Below are 11,034 nucleotides of genomic sequence, written 5' to 3'. Positions count from 1 at the left end.
TATTGGGGAATGAGCCCGGCCAGGTGGTAGATGTTTTAGTAGGGGAGCATTTCGGGAACAGTGACCACAATTCAGTAAGTTTTAAAGTGCTGGTGAACAAGGATAAGAATGGTCCTATGATGAATGTGCTAAATTGGGGGAAGGCTAATTATAACAATATTAGGCGGGAACTGAAGAACATAGATTGGGGGCGGATGTTTGAGGGCAAATCAACATCTGACATGTGGGAGGCTTTCAAGTGTCAGTTGAAAGGAATTCAGGACCGGCATGTTCCTGTGAGGAAGAAGGATAAATACGGCAATTTTCGGGAACCTTGGATAACGAGAGAGAGTGTAGGCCTCGTCAAAAAGAAAAAGGAGGCATTTGTCAGGGCTAAAAGGCTGGGATCAGACGAAGCCTGAGTGGAAAATAAGGAAAGTAGGAAGGAACTTAAGCAAGGAGTCAGGAGGGCTAGAAGGGGGTCACGAAAAGTCATTGGCAAATAGGGTTAAAGAAAATCCCAAGGCTTTTTACACGTACATAAAAAGCAAGAGGGTAGCCAGGGAAAGGGTTGTTCCACTGAAGGATAGGCAAGGGAATCTATGTGTGCAGCCAGAGGAAATGGGCGAGGTACTAAATGAATACTTTGCATCAGTATTCACCAAAGAGAAGAAATTGGTAGATGTTGAGTCTGGAGAAGGGTGTGTAGATAGCCTGGGTAACATTGTGATCCAAAAAGACGAGGTGTTGGGTGTCTTAAAAAATATTAAGGTAGATAAGTCCCCAGGGCCTGATGGGATCTACCCCAGAATACTGAAGTAGGCTGGAGAGGAAATTGCTGAGGCCTTGACAGAAATATTTGGATCCTCACTGTCTTCAGGGGATGTCCCGGAGGACTGGAGTATAGCCAATGTTGTTCCTCTGTTTAAGAAGGGTAGCAAGGATAATCCAGGGAACTACAGGCCGATGAGCCTTATTTCAGTGGTAGCGAAATAACTGGAGATAATTCTTCGAGACAGGATCTACTCCCATTTGGAAGCAAATCGACGTATTAGTGAGAGGCAGCATGGTTTTGTGAAGGGAGGTCGTGTCTCACTAACTTGATAGAGTTTTTCGAGGAGGTCACTAAGATGATTGATGCAGGTAGGGCAGTGGATGTTGTCTATATGGACTACAGTAAGGCCTTTGACAAGGTCCCTCATGGTAGACTAGTACAAAAGGTGAAGTCACACGGGATCAGGGGTGAGCTGGCAAGGTGGATACAGAACTGGCTAGGCCATAGAAGGCAGAGAGTAGCAATGGAAGGATGCTTTTCTAATTGGAGGGCTGTGACCAGTGGTGTTCCACAGGGATCAGTGCTGGGTCATTTGCTCTTTGTAGTATATAGAAATGATTTGGAGGAATATGTAACTGGTCTGATTCGTAAGTTTGCAGACGACACAAAGGTTGGTGGAATTGCGGATAGCGATGAGGACTTTCAGAGGATACAGCAGGATTTAGATTGTTTGGAGAATTGGGCGGAGAGATGGTAAATGGAGTTTAATCCGGACAAATGTGAGGTAATGCATTTTGGAAGGTCTAATGCAGGTAGGTAATATGCAGTGAATGGTAGAACCCTCAAGAGTATTGAAAGTCAAAGAGATCTAGGAGTACAGGTCCACAGGTCATTGAAAGGGGCAACACAGGTGGAGAAGGTAGTCAAGAAGGCATACGGCATGCTTGCCTTCATTGGCCGGGGCATTGAGTATAAGAATTTGCAAGTCATGTTGCAGCTGTATAGAACCTTAGTTAGGCCACACTTGGAGTATAGTGTTCAATTCTGTTCGCCACACTACCAGAAGGATGTGGAGGCTTTATGAGGGTGCAGAAGAGATTTACCAGAATGTTGCCTGGTTATGGAGGGCATTAGCTATGAGGAGCGGTTGAATAAACTCGGTTTGTTCTCACTGGAACGAAGGAGGTTGAGGAGAGACCTGATAGAGGTCTACAAAATTATGAGGGGCATAGACAGAGTGGATAGTCAGAGGCTTTTCCCCAGGGTAGAGGGGTCAATTACTAGGGGGCATAGGTTCAAGGTGAGAGGGGCAAGGTTTAGAGTAGATGTACGGGGCAAGTTTTTTACGCAGAGGGTAGTGGGTACCTGGAAGTCGCTACCGGAGGAGGTGGTGGAAGCAGGGACGATAGTGACATTTAAGGGGCATCTTGAAAAATACAGGAATAGGATGGGAATAGAGGGATACGGACCCAGGAAGTATAGAAGATTGTAGTTTAGTCGGGCAGCATGTCGGCACTGGCTTGGAGGGCCGAAGGTCCTGTTCCTGTGCTGTACATTTCTTTGTTCTAGCCACTCCCTCATCCCTGTCCCATAGTGCCTTCAAGGCAGTCAATTCTCCTCTAAGAACGTGGAGGGTTAGACCTCCCCGTTTTAATTGTTTTTTTGTATATTCAGTTATGGCCTGTGACACTGTCTCGCTGAAAGCCATGTCGCCCAGTAGGGCCGTGTCCAACCTCTATGCGGGCATTGGGCCCTGCCCGTCTCCAACCTCAGATCCATGTAATGTGGAGTGTGGTTAGAGATTACAATCGCAGAGTATTCCGCCATGACCAGTCCCATGGCTGGAATGGTAGGTCTGTCCAACCCAACCCTTCCTTACCCACAGTCGGTCCTTCTCCCTCAGGTGTGTCTCTTGGAGGAACACTATGCCAGTTTTCATGTTTCTTAGGTGGGTGAAGACTCTGGATCTTTTCACTGGGCCGTTAAGCCCCCGGCCATTACAGGTGAATCTTGCGCTCCACCACTTTGTGCGCTGATCGGTTGTCCGACTGTCCCCGTTCCTGGCCCATTCCACTCCTGCTGCCTGCTCGGCCCCTGGACTGGACTTTTCAGGGCATTTGTCACTCTTTTTCTTTCTTCCCGCGTCTTACTGTCGAGTTTTCTGGCGAGTTTTCACTAAAAAGTGCCTGTTTTGCAGGTCCACGGGAGAACAGCCACCTGATGTGCGACTGCTCAGCACATCGTCGTCACCTGAAGGCCCGGCCAATTGTTTTAGTTTTGGGCGTGTCCACAGAGTGTGCCATTGTACGCAGTTTTCTTTGTTATGACACAGCATTAATGGCGTTAGCCACCTTTCCCATTTTCGCGCTCTTTTCCTTTGCCACGAACTCGGCATATTCGCTTGATGCCTGTTCGCTGACCTTACACAAATTAATAGCTTCTTCAATCGATAAATCCGGTCGTCTTAGCACTTTCCCGCGCAAACGTTCATCATTTATCCAGAAAACGACCTGATCACGCAGCATCGAATCAGAGGCTGAGGAAAAATTACAGGACTGCGCTCGCAACTTGCGACCTGTGAAGAAGCAATCTACTGACTCTCCTCTTAACTGCAGTCTTTTCGGAAGCGCAGCACACTTCAAGAATATTCACATGACACACTCGGTGAGTTTTCCATCTAGTTTCACCACTGGTAACAATATTAAAACGTGATCTCCACAGGCAAAACTACGAACTTTGGATTTCTTGTCCGCTACCCGTTTCATCACATTTTGTGCAACTTTTAAATGCTGTCCAGCCAATTCACCTGCTCTGTTTAATCATTCCCTAAAATTTGACACGTAATCCAATAATGTAATTTCCGATTTCTCACTCACCAATTTTTCCTTAATCAATTTCAGTGCTCCTCTTACCTCATGACCAAACATTAGGTCAAAAGGACCGAATTTGGTTGAGTCATGAGGTGCATCCCTCATTGCAAACAGTCCGAATAGAATTCCTTTATCCCAATCCTCTGGATCATCTTGACAATTCACCCTCAACATTGTCTTTAATGCCTGGTGCCACCTTTCTAACGCTCCCTGCGATTCTGGATGGTGCGCAGTTGATTTAACTTATTTGATTCCTAAGCTATCCATAACTTCTTTGAATAACCTTGAAGTAAAATTTGATCCTTGATCCGATTGGATTTCAGTGGGTAGTCCATATCTAGTAAAGAATTTAAGTAACCCCTCCACAATTCTTTTAGCTGTAATATTACGTACTGGAATGGCCTCTGGAAACCTAGAAGACACATCCATTAGAGTCAAATGATATTGATTCCCACTTTTCGTTTTAGGAAGCGGTCCTACACAATCAATTAGGAGCCTTCTGAAAGGTTCCTCAAATGCTGGAATGGGTATTAAGCGCGCTGGTTTTATACTGCTTAAGGTTTCCCTATCACTTGACATGTGTGACCTGATTGACAAAATTGAACTACATCTTTATGCAGTCCAGGCCAATAAAATATTTCTGGATTTTAGTTTGAGTTTTCCTTATTCCCAAATGACCTCCAATTGGTACTTCATGTGCAACTCGCAACACCTGCTTTCTATACCCCACTGGCAATACTGCTTGATGAACCTCTGCCCATTTTACATCCGCTTGCATACGTAGAGGCTAGTTTAGCACAGTGGGCTAAACAGCTAGCTTATTATTGCAAAACAAGGCCAGCAGCACGGGTTCAATTCCCGTACCAGTCTCCCCGAACAGGCGCCGGAATGTGGCGACTAGGGGCCATTTACTGAATTGTACTGTTTATGCAGTCTGGTTACGGTGCGGCACTGTTTACATGAATTCTGTTTCGTGCAAGGCACCGTTTACAAAGACTGCTTACAGTAGGGCACTGTTAATGTAGAGCTCTGTTTATGAAATTAAAAAATGAAAATCGCTTATTGTCAGAAGTAGGCTTCAAATGAAATTACTGCGAAAAGCCCCTAATCGCCTGTTCGAGAAGGCTGGTACAGGAATTGAATCGCGCTGCTGGCCTGCCTTGGTCTGCTTTCAAAGCCAGCGATTTAGCCCTGTGCTATAGACTGTTTACTATGTGCCACAGTTTACATAGACAGCTTACTGAAGGGCACTGTTTATCTGAAAGGCTTACTGCACGGCACGGTTTATACAGACTATTTAGTGTGCGACATTCTTTACATAGACTCTGTTTACTGAAAGGCACATTTTATCTCGACTGTTTACTGTCGGGCACTAATCTCACAGACTGTTTTCTGTCGGACACTGTTTACATACACTAATAACTTGAGGGCACTGTTATAGACGGTTTATTGTATGACACTGTTTATAAAGACTCTGTTTATTGCAAGGCACTGTTAACATAAACTTCTTACTGTCGGGCACTGTTTACATAGACAGTTTAATGTAGGACACTGTGTACATCGTCTGTTTACTGTAGGGCACTGTTTACGCAGACTGTTTGCAACAGGGCACTTTTTATATAGACTGTTTACGTAGGGTGCTGTTTATATAGACTTTGCTTACTGTAAGGCACTGTTGCCATAGACTGTTTACTGTCGGGCACGGTTTCGATAGGCTGTTTGCAGTAGAGTACTGCTTACATGGACTCGGATTTCTGTATGTAGGGAACTCTTCACACAGACCCTGTTTACTGTCGGGCACTGTTTAAATAGACTGTTTACTCCAGGACACTGTTTATATAGACTGTTTACTGTAGTACAGTGGTTACAGAGACCGTTTACTGTAGGGCACTGCTGACAGAGACTGTTAACTGTAGGGCACTGTTTATATAGACTGTTTACTGTCGGGCACTGTTTATATAGACTGTTTACTGTATGGCACTGTTTACACAGACTCTGTTTACTGCAAGGCACAGTTTACATCGACTACTTACTGTAGGTCACTGTTTATATAGACTGTTTTGTGTAGGACACTGGTTCCATAGACTGTTTAACGTCGGATACTGTTTACATAGACTGTTTACTGTAGGGCACTCTTTATGTAGACGGTTTACTGTATGGCACTGTTTACATAGACTCTGTTTACTGCAAAGCATTGTTACATAGACTACTTACTGTAGGACACTGTATATATAGACCGTTTACTGTCGGCCACTGTTTCCATAGACTGTTTAATGTAGGGCACTGTTTATATAGACAGTTTACTGAACGGCACTGTTTACAAAGACAGCTTACCGTAGGGCACTGTTACTGTATGGCACTGTTTATATAGACTGTTTACTGTCGGGCACTGTCTATTTAGACTGTTTACTGTAGGGCAGTGGTTACATAGACTGTTTACTGTAGGGTACTGTTTACATAGACTAGTCACTGTGGGGAAGTTTGCATTGACTTTTCAGCGTAGGGCACTGTTCATAGAGACTGTTTACTCTTGGTCACAATTTACAGAGTCAGGTTTCTATAGTGCAATGTTTACATAGACTGTTTACTGTAGGGCACTGTTTCTAGACTGTTTACTCTCGGGCACTGTTTATATAGACTGTTTACTGTATGGCACTGTTTACATAGACTATGTTTACTGCAAGGCTCTGTTTCCATAGACTACTTACTGTAGGACAGTTTATATAGACTGTTTACTGTCGATTCGACAACTGTTTCCATAGACTGTTTACTGTATGGCACTGTTTATATAGACTGCTTACTGTAGACCACTGTTTACATTGACTGTTCACTGTAGGGCACTGTTTATATAGACTGTTTACTGTAGGGTACTGTTTACATACACTGTTTACTGCCGGGCACTGCTTAGATCGTAAGAAGTCTTACAACACCAGGTTAAAGTCCAACAGGTTTGTTTCAAACACTAGCTTTCGGAGGTGTGGAAGGAGCAGTACTCCTCAAGCTAGTGTTTGAAACACACCTGTTGGACTTTAACCTGGTGTTGTAAGACTTCTTACTGTGCTCACCCCAGTCCAACGCCGGCATCTCCACATCACTGTTTAGATAGACTGTTGACTGTAGAGTACTGTTTACATAGACTGGGTTTACTGTATGTAGAGCACTCTTTATACAGACTCTGTTCACTGTAGGGCATTAATTACATAGACTGTTTACCGTAGGGCACTGTTTACATAACTGTTTGCACCAGGGCACTGTTTATATTGACTGTTTACTGTAGGGTGCTGTTTAGATAGACTTTGTTTACAGTCGTGCACTGTTAGCACATACTCTATTACTTTAGGGCACTGTTTACATAGACTGTTTACTGTGGGAAACTGTTTACATAGACTTTTCAGCGTAGGGCATTGTTTATATAGAGTGTTTACTGTTGGGCACAGTTTACAGAGTCTGTTTTCTGTAGTACAATGTATACATAGCCTGTTTACTGTCGGCCACTTTTTACATAGACTGTTTACTCTATGGCACTGTTCATCTAGACTGTTTACTGCATGGCACTGTTTATAGAGGCTGTTTACTGTGCGGCACTGTTTACATAGACTCTGTTTACTGCACGGCACTGTTTACGAAGGCTGCTTACACTAGGGCACTGTTACTGTAGTGCACTGTGTATATAGACTGTTTAATGTAGGGCATTGTTTATATAGACTGTTTACTGTAGGACACTAATTACATCGACTGTTTTCTGTAGGACACTGTTTACATATACTAATAAATTTAGTGCACTGTTGATAGAGACTGTTTACTGTATGGCACTGTTTATATAGACTATGTTTACTGCAAGGCACTGTTTCAATGGACTGCTTACTGTAGGGCACTGTTTACATATACTCTGCTTACTTAAGGGCACTGTTTACATAGACTGTTTACAGTAGGGCATGGTTTACATTGACTGTTTTAAGCAGGGCACTGTTTACATAGACTGTTTACTGGAGGGCACTGTTTATATAGTCTGTTTCCTGTAGGCCACTGTTTACATAGCCTGTTTACTGTAGGGCACTATTTATATAGACTGTTTACTGAATTACACAGTTTATGCAGTCTGGTTACGGTGCAGTACTGTTTAAATAAACTCTGTTTACTGCAAGGCACCGTTTACAAAGACTGCTTACAGCAGGGCACTGTTAATTTAAGGCTCTGTTTATGAAATTAAAAAATGAAAATCGCTTATTGTCAGACGTAGGCTTCAAATGAAGTTACTGCGATAAGACCCTAGTCGCCGCATTTCAGCGCCTGTTCGAGAAGGCTGGTAGAGAAATTGAACCGCGCTGCTGGCCTGCTTGGTCTGCTTTCAAAGCCAGCAATGTATCCCTGTGCTCTCGACTTTTTACTGCCTGCCACAGTTTACATAGACAGCTGACTGAAGGGCACTGTTTATCTGGAAGGCTTACTGCACGGCACTGTTTATACAGGCTATTTACTGTGCGACATTCTTTTTATAGACTCTGTTTACTGAAAGGCACTGTTTATATCGACTGTTTACTGTCGGACACTAATCTATAGACTGTTTTCTGTAGGACACTGTTTACATACACTAATAACTTGAGGGCACTGTTATACACTGTTTAGTGTATGACACTGTTTATAAAGACTCTGTTTGTTGTAAGGCACTGTTAACATAAACTGCTTACTGTCGGGAACTGTTTACATAGACAGTTTAATGTAGGGCACTGTGTACATCGTCTGTTTACTGTAGGGCACTGTTTACAAAGACTGTTTGCTACAGGGCACTGTTTATATAGACTGTTTACTGTAGGGCACTAATTTCATAGACTGTTTTCTGTAGGACACTGTTTACATACACTAATAACTTGAGGGCACTGTTATAGACTGTTTACTGTATGGCACTGTTTATAAAAACTCTGTTTATTGCAAGGCACTGTTAACATAGACTGCTTACTGTCGGGCACTGTTTAAATAGACAGTTTAATGTGGGGCCCTGTGTACATCGTCTGTTTACTGTAGGGCACTGTTTACACAGGCTGTTTGCAGCAGGGCACTGTTTATATAGACTGTTTACTGGAGGGTGCTGTTTATATATACCTTGTTTACTGTAAGGCACTGTTGCCATAGACTGTTTACTTTCGGGCTCAGTTTTGATAGACTGTTTACTGTGGAGTACTGCTTACATAGACTCGGTTTACTGTATGTAGGGCACTCTTCACACAGACCATGTTTACTGCAGGATACTGTTTATATAGACTGTTTACTGTAGTACAGTGGTTACATAGACTGTTTACTGTTGGGCACTGTTTACAAAGACTGCTTTCTGTAGTACAATGTTTACATAGACTGTTTGCTGTAGGGCACTTTTTATATAGACTGTTTACTGTCGGGCAGTGTTTATCTGGACTGTTTACTGTAGGCCACTGTTTACATAGAATGTTTACTGTCGGGCACTGTTTCTATGGACTGTTTACTGTCGGCCGCTGTTTACATAGGCTGTTGACTGTAGCACACTGTTTGTCTAAACTGTTCACAGCATGGAAATGTTTATACAGGCTGTTTACTGTGCGGCACTGTTTACATAGACTCTGTTTACTGCAAGGCACTATTTACAAAGACTGCTTACAGTCGGGCACTGTTACTGTAGGTCACTCTTTACGTAGACTGATTACTGCAGGGCACTGTTTAAAAAGACTGTTTTCTGTAGGACACTGTTTACGTGCACTATTAACTTTAGGGCACTGGTGATAGAGACTGTTTACTGAATGGTACAATTTATATAGATTATGTTTACTGCAAGGCACTGTTTACATAGACTGCTTACTGTATGGCACTGTTTATATACACTGTTTACTGTAGGGTACTGTTTACATAGACTGTTTACTGTCGGGCACTGTTTACGTAGACTGTTTACAGTAGGGTACTGTTACACTGACTGTTTACAGCATCCACCGTTTACATAGACGGTTTACTGTAGGGCACTGTTTATATAGACTGTTTTCTTTAGTGTACTCTTTACAGAGACTGTTACTGCACAGCACTGTTTACACAGACTGCTTGCAGCAGGGCACTGTTTATATAGAATGTTTACTGTAGAGTACGATTTACATAGACTCGGTTTACTGTAGGGCACTGTTAACGTAGACTTTGTTTACTGCAGGGCACTGTTTACAAAGACTGTTAACTGTCGGGCACTGTTTGGACAGGCGGTTTACTGTAGAGTGCGGTTTACATAGACGCGGTTTACTGTGTAGGGCACACTTCACAGAGACTCTGTTTACTGTAGAGCGCTGTTTTCATAGACTGTTTAGTGTCGGGCGCTGTGTACATAGACTGTTTGCTGTGGGAAAATGTTTACACAGCGTAGGGCACTGTTTATATAGACTGTTTACTGTAGAACACTGTTTACAGAGACTGTTTTCTGTAGTAAATTGTTTACGTAGACTGTTTCCTGTCGGGCACTGTTTATATCGACTTTTTCCTGTAGGGCACTGTTTATAAAGACTGTTTACTGCCAGGCACTGTTTCTATAGACTGTTTACAGTCGGGCAATGTTTATACAGACTGTTTACTGTCGGCCACTGTTTGCACAGAGTGTTTACTGTAGGGCACTGTTTATATAGACTGTTTACTGCCAGGCACTGTTTATACAGGCTATTTACTATGCGGCACTGTTTACATAGACTCTGTTTACTGCCAGGCACTGTTTATACAGGCTGTTTACTGTGCGGCACTGTTTACATAGACTCTGTTCACTGCAAGGCTCTGGTTACATCGACTATTTACTGTAGGTCACTGTTTATATAGACTGTTTACTGCAAGGCACTGTTTACATAGACTCTGTTTACTGCAAGGCACTGTGTAGACTGTTTACTGTGGGAAACTGTTTACATAGACTGTTTGCTGTCGGCCACTGTTTCCATTGACTGTGTACTGTAGTGCATTGTTTATATAGACTGTATACTGCAAGCCACTGTTTACAAAGACTGCTTAAAGTAAGGATCTGTTACTGTAGGGCACTGTTTATATATACTGTTTACTGTAGGGTACTGTTTATATAGACTGCTTACTGCATGGCACTGTTTATACTGGCTATTTACTGTGCGACACTGTTTACATAGACTCTGTTTATTGAAAGCCACTGTTTATATAGACTGTTTATTGTAGGGCACTAATCTCACGGACTGTTTTCTGTAGGGCACTGTTTACAGGCATTAATAACTTTAGGGCACTGTTGATATATACTGTTTACTGTATGGCACTGTTTATAAAGACTGTATATTGCTAGGCACTGTTAATATAGACTGCTTACTGTCGGCACTGTTTACATGGACAGTTTACTGTAGGGCACTGTGTACATCGTCTATTTACTGTAGGGCACTGTTTATACAGATTGTTTGCAGCAGG

The sequence above is a fragment of the Scyliorhinus torazame genome, chromosome 26, assembly GCF_047496885.1.
Source record: "Scyliorhinus torazame isolate Kashiwa2021f chromosome 26, sScyTor2.1, whole genome shotgun sequence".
In the NCBI taxonomy this organism is placed as follows: Eukaryota; Metazoa; Chordata; class Chondrichthyes; order Carcharhiniformes; family Scyliorhinidae; genus Scyliorhinus; species Scyliorhinus torazame.
Note: the sequence above shows the minus strand (reverse complement) of the source record.